The 5,687-nt window shown below is 43.6% G+C and overlaps 1 pseudogene; it reads left to right on the top strand.

The window, feature by feature from the left end:
* The first annotated feature begins 4,039 nt into the window (after window positions 1-4,039).
* Window positions 4,040-4,397, top strand: LOC102257546 (annotated as a pseudogene).
* The last annotated feature ends 1,290 nt before the right edge of the window (window positions 4,398-5,687 follow it).

Here is a 5,687-nt window from a genome sequence, read left to right as displayed (position 1 = left end):
CTGAGTGTGTCTCTTATGGATGTGAAGAGTTGTAATCTGGATGATCTCACTCTGACCACTGGGTAGACTGGCTCTTGGGTCTCCAAGAGAGTGCAAAGTCACCCACTGCCTGAGGCCACCCAGCAGGAGCTACAGAGAGATCTGCAGATCCCTTCTCTTCATTTGAGGTTTGGAGGTGCCCAGATGAGGCCCAGCTGTGAAGCAATGCAGGCTGCTGCTGCTGCCCGGCCTTAGGCCTTCCTTTGGAAGCTCTGGGGTTCTCTGACCCAGCTGCAGTTTGACAGGCTTTTAGGCGGAGAAAGGTGAGGCCATTTGTATGCAAAAGTCTCTGCACACAGCTTGGGTGGGGTTGTAAATTGGGTGGGGCGGGGTCTCAAGGAATCACCAGGTTGAAGCAAACAGCAATGGCTGCCAATCTGCTCTGCCTCGGAGAGGTCTCGGGGTCTCTGTGTCCCGCGGCCCTGTGCAGGAACAATGAACGCTGCGAGCACCTCTGTGAGAAAGTCACTCTCACGTTCCGGCCCAATGCCAGACAGTCCAGTTTCTCTTCGTATGGGTCTGGGTCCCCAGATTCTCGCTCGAACTGGAGTTCAGAGTAGTTGGGAGCTTGTATCTCCCTCCCGATTGAAAAAGACAACAGTGTACCCAGTTGCCAGCCCCTTCATGTGTGCCTCCGTACCTCCACACTTCCACACCTCTGCACCTCCTACTGGACTCAATGCGCTTTTCTCTTTCCTTCTAGTTGTAGAATTTCCACTCAGCCAGCCTTCCTGTGGTTCTGGATGATATTTGTTTTGTCTTTTAGTTGTAGTTTTAATGTAGTTGTGTGCAGCAGCAAGTTCAGGTGTTTACCTATGCCACCATCTTGGTTGTCCTCCCTATTCCACTTATTTTTAAAATGTACATTTGGAGCATTTTTTAAGTGTGTATTTTATGTTAATTACTCTTAGTATCTCCTGCCCTTTTCAAATACATAGTGCCATCACTTTTAAATCTTTTGAAATTTGCTTGTAAGGACAAATGATTTCTGGAAAGATTGGGGAGGCAACAGGTCTTGAGTTGACTTTGGTATGAGAACTCACAGAAACATGTGTTAAGAACTGAGGTGAAGGGGGTTGGGGTGAGGGCATGTGCTGGGGGTATGGGAGGCCAGGGGGAGGTCAATGGGGGGAAAAAAGGAGACATATGTACTACTATTTGTAATATTTAAACAGTAAAATAACATTTTAAAAAATGTAAAAAACACACACAAAAGAACTGAGGTGAAATAGTTGCCCAGCTTCTGACAGGTGGAAGCTCCTCTCACTGCTTCCTGCATGCAGATTTCTTAGTAAGTGCCAAAAATCATGTTTTAAAAATTGTGGTCTTGCCGAAACCGGTTTGCTCAGTGGATAGAGTGTCGGCCTGCGGACTGAAAGGTCCCAGGTTCGATTCCGGTCAAGGGCATGTACCTGGGTTGCAGGCACATCCCCAGTAGGAGATGTGCAGGAGGCAGCTGATCGATGTTTCTCTCTCATCGATGTTTCTAACTCTCTATCTCTCTCCCTTCCTCTCTGTAAAAAATCAATAAAATATATTAAAAAAAAAATTGTGGTCTTTTCCAGCTGGCATGGCTCAGTGGTTGAGTGTTGACCTATGAACCGGGAGCTCACAGTTCAATTCCTGGTCAGGACACATGCCCAGGATGTGGGCTCAATCCCCCATGGGAAGGGGGTGTGCAGGAGGCAGCTGGTTGATGTGTCTCTCTCATCAATATTTCTCTCTCTTCCTCTCCCTTCCTCTCTATCTAAAAATTGATAAAAAACATATTTTTAAAAAATCAATGATGGGAGAGAATCATTAATCAGCTGCCTCCCACATGCCCCCCATTGGAGATTTGGGTTTCAGGCATGTGCCCTGGCTGGGAATCGAACCCTGACCTCCTGGTTCATAGGTTGATGCTTTTTTTTTTGATTGATTAAGTTATTACATATGTATCCTTATCCCCACGTTACCTGCTATCCCTCCCACTCATGCCCTCACCCCCCTGTTGTCTGTGTCCATTGGTTAGGCCTATATGCTTGCAAATAAGTCCTTTGGTTGATCTCTCCCCCTTACCCCCACCCTCCCTTACCTTCCCTCTGAGATTTGATGGTCTGATTGATGCTTCTTTGTCTCTGGATCTGTTTTTGTTCATCAGTTTATGTTGTCCATTATATTCCATAAATGAATGAGATCATGTGGTATTTATCTTTCTGTGACTGGCTTATTTCACTTAGCATAATGCTCTCCAGTTCTAACCATGCTGTTGCAAATGATAAGAACTCCTTCTTTTAGGGAATGGCAAGAAATATTCAAAGTGCTGAATACCAAGAACCTACAACCAAGAATACTTTATCCAGCAAAGCTATCGTTCAGAATTGAAAGTGATAAAGAGCGCTTCACAGATAAGGAAAAGCTAAAGGAGTTCATCACCACTAAACCAGTATTATACGAAATGCTGAAAGGTATCCTTTAAGAGGAGGAAGAAGAAAAAGGTAAAGATACAAATTGTGAACAACAAACATGCATCTATCAACAAGTGAATCTAAGAATCAAGTGAATAAATAATCTGATGTACAGAATGAACTGGTGATTATAATGAATCAGGGACATAGAAAGGGAATGGACTGACTATTCTTGGCGGGGAAAGGGAAATGGGAGATGCGGGAAGAGACTGGACAAAAATCGTGCACCTATGGATGAGGACAGTGGGTGGGGAGTGAGGGCGGAGGGTGGGGCGGGAACTGGGAGGAGGGGAGTTATAGGGGGAAAAAAAGAGGAACAAATGTAACCTGAACAATAAAGATTTAAAAAAAAAAAAAAAGTTACCTACTTCGGTTATTGTTATGATGACAGACAAGAACACCTGACTGGTATACTAAAGCTTTCCACCTACGTCCAAGATCAGCAATTTTCAAATTGGTGTTTCTAGTTTCTTGGGATATATTCCTAGAAGTGGGATCACTGGGTCAAATGGGAGTTCCATTTTTAGTTTTTTGAGGAAACTCCATACTGTTCTCCACAGTGGCTGCACCAGTAAAAATATTTTTTATTGATTTTTTACAGAGAGGAAGGGAGAGGGATAGAGAGTTAGAAACATCCATGAGAGAGAAACATCGATCAGCTACCTCCTGCACACCTCCTACTGGGAATGTGCCCGCAACCAAGGTACATGCCGTTGACTGGAATCGAACCTGGGACCTCTCAGTCCACAGGCTGACACTCTATCCACTGAGCCAAACTGGTTAAGGCCATAGGTTGATGCTTAAACCACTGAGCAAACCGGCCAAGCAACATTGACTATTGAAGTGGGATAAATGCAGGTAAGCTCTTGTAATGATGCATATTATAATCTGAAGTAATCACTAGACGCATAATAAAAGAAAGTACAGCCCTAGCCGATTGGCTCAGTGGATAGAGCATTGGCCCGCGGACTGAAGGGTCCAGGGTTCGATTCTGGTCAAGGGCACATGCCCGGGCTGTGGGCTCAATGCCTCGTAGGGGGCGTGCAGGAAGCAGCCGATCAATGATTCTCTCTCAGTGTTGATGTTTCTATCTCTCACTCTCTCTCCCTTCCTCTCTGAAATCAATAAAAATATTTAAAATAAAATAAAGTACAACTAAAAAGCCAAACAGGAGGAAAAAAGTGGAGCGAAAATTACTTTATTAATCCAAAAGGAAATGAGAAAGGAGGAACAAAGAACAGGTGGAAAAAATAGAAAATAGTAAAGTGGTAGTTTTAAGCCCATCTATAAAATCAGTAGTTACATTAAATGTAAATGGTCTAAGCACTTCCATAAAAAAGACTATCAGACTGTACATAAAAAGAAAAAACAAAAAAGCAAACCCACTTCCATGGTGCTTATAAGAGACACAAGCTGTTTAACATTCAAAATCCATTTGAGCCCCTCTCCAGCTGCGGCTAAAGTGCTCGGTCCTTCGGAGGAAGCTAAGACCACTTGGGGTGAGATCCTCACTTTATCCAGCAACTAGCACCGCTCCCCGCAGTGCCCGCCCAGCACTTGCCCACACAATGGCTTCCATCTCGGAGCTCACCTACATCTACTTGGCCTTTATCCTGCCTGACGAAGAGGTGACGGTGACAGAGGATAAGATCAATGCCCTCATTAAAGCAGCTGGTGTAAGTGTTGAACCTTTCTGGCCAGGCTTGTTTGCAAAACGTTTGGCCAATGCCAACACTGGGAGCCTCCTCTGCAATGTAGGGGCTGGTGAACCTGTCCCAGCAGCTGGCGTTGCCCCAGCAGGAAGTCCTGCCCTCTCCACCTGCTGCCCCAGCTGAGGAGAGGAATGTAGAAGGAAAGAAAGAAGAATCTGAGGAGTCTGATGATGACATAGGCTTTGGTCTTTTGGGCTAAAACTCTTTGTAACACATTCAATAAAAAGCTGAACTCAGGGGGAAAAAATCCATTTGATATAATCACCAAGTAACAAAGGAGAAAAACATGATTTTTAAAATTATTTTTATTCATTTATTTATTGATTTTAGAGAAATGGAGAGAAAGAAAGAGGGAGAAACATTGCTTTGTTGTTCCACTTATTTATGCCTTCATTGGTTGCTTCTTGTATGTGCCCTGACAGGGGACTGAACCCGCAACCTTAGTGTATGGGGATGAATATCTAACCAATTGAGCTACCCAGCCAGGGCAAAATATGTTTTTTTAAACAGTTGACATACAATATTATATTAGTTTCAGGTGTACAGCAAAGTGATTAGACATTTAGATACCTTATGCAGTGATCACCCTGATAAGTCTAGAATCTCCCTAACAGCATACATAGTTTGTTCCTTTTTTCTTCTTTTCTTGCTTTCCTTTGTATTAAATGTTTTTCATGGTTCATTTTGTCTCCACTATTGGCATATTAATTATACCTTTATTTCTTTTTTTATTTTACTGATTTTTTACAGAGAGGAAGGGAGAGGGATAGAGAGTTAGAAACATCGATGAGAGAGAAGAAGCATTGATTAGCTGCCTTCTGCACACCTCCTACTGGGGATGTGCCCGCAACCAAGGTACATACCCTTGACCGGAATCGAACCTGGGACCTTTCAGTCTGCAGGCCAACACTCTATCCACTGAGCCAAACAGGTTAGGGCTATACCTTTATTTCTTTAGTTGTTGTTCTGGAGTTTATAAAATGCATTTTTAAGTATAAGTCTACCTCCACATAATATAGCACTTCATGTGTTATTACCCGCCTCCGCACCTCCTGCCAGTCTTAATGCGCTTTTTTCTTTCCTTCTAGCTGTAGAACTTCCACTCAGCCAGCTTTCCCGTGGTTCTGGATGTTATTTGTTTTGTCTTTTAGTTGTAGTTTTGATGTGGTTGTGAGAGGCAGCAAGTACAGGTGTTTACCTATGCCGCCATCTTGGTTGTTCCTCTGTTATTACCTTTTTTATTATAGCCATCCTACAGCAAGTGAAGTGGTATCTCATTGTGGTTTTTGATTTGTGCCGGGGTCCAGCCCCAGCAGTCCAGGGGTTTCCAAATGTGTGGACGGCGTCGGTGAAGAATGAAGGACACGGAGACAGCGTTCAGATGATCAGCATAGTCAGGTTCTTTTTCTATTGTCCTGTTACAGCTGTATTTATACTATTTGATTCTATAAGCATGCCTCTATAGTTACATCATGGTATGTTTTGGGTC

This window comes from Myotis brandtii, unplaced genomic scaffold (assembly GCF_000412655.1).
Source record: "Myotis brandtii unplaced genomic scaffold, ASM41265v1 scaffold550, whole genome shotgun sequence".
NCBI classification, from domain to species: domain Eukaryota; kingdom Metazoa; phylum Chordata; class Mammalia; order Chiroptera; family Vespertilionidae; genus Myotis; species Myotis brandtii.
Note: the sequence above shows the minus strand (reverse complement) of the source record. Positions and strands in the feature narration are given on the sequence as shown.